This window comes from Carya illinoinensis, chromosome 5, assembly GCF_018687715.1.
Source record: "Carya illinoinensis cultivar Pawnee chromosome 5, C.illinoinensisPawnee_v1, whole genome shotgun sequence".
Taxonomy (NCBI): domain Eukaryota; kingdom Viridiplantae; phylum Streptophyta; class Magnoliopsida; order Fagales; family Juglandaceae; genus Carya; species Carya illinoinensis.
Genome location: NC_056756.1, coordinates 31458130 through 31458979, shown reverse-complemented (window position 1 = coordinate 31458979; position 850 = coordinate 31458130).

Below are 850 nucleotides of genomic sequence, written 5' to 3'. Positions count from 1 at the left end.
TTCACTAAGTATTTTCCCAGTTTGATTTAATTTCTCATATCCAGTTCTTTCTTAACCCTCACCCTGTGGCCTATCATTACAACCTTAATAAAGACCTTTTGATCTTTGATTTTGGTGTTGACTACATTAGTGGAGAGGATTTCTGAAAATTGGACTTATGGGGTTAAGTTTTAAGAGAATTCTTCTGATTTTGGTTGCTCTACTTTTATCTGAGTTTGCAGGTGGTTTGAGGTTAAATTGACTATATCACACACCCACTCAAGGTCTTAGCTTTAGGTTGAAGTAAACGCCTAACTCTTGCTTGACAAATTGCAAAATTTTTGATTGATTTTCTTGCTATCTTTGATGTTAAAAGAGTAAGATACTAGAGATGAAATCTAAATTCATAAAAGCTTGGTGAATGATGATACTTCTCTTTGGGGTCGAGTTGATATTGCCTAAACTATCATTTGTTTTTCTTTTTGTTTGAGGACAAACAAAGTTGTAAGTTTGAGGGTATTTGATGGCTTGCAAAATTTCATATTGCAGATTTTACAAGTTCGCTCGAGCGGAGGCTTTTGGCCGCTCGAGCGAATTCAGGCAGAGTCGAACGCTCGATGTGCGCTCAATAGGACGCTCGAGCGAAATCAGGCAGAGTCGAACGCTCGACGCGCGCTCGACACCCTGCTCGAGCGAACATCGTATTTTGACAGATTTTAGGTTTTCCGCCGTGGGACCATATAAAAGGCCATTCTTCACTCTAGAGCCGCGGTTTTGACTGGAGAACACTCTTTGGGAGAGAAAAACATAGCTAGAGGGATTCAAATCATTTGTTTTGGAGACGGAATTCCAATTTATTGCACGTACGTTG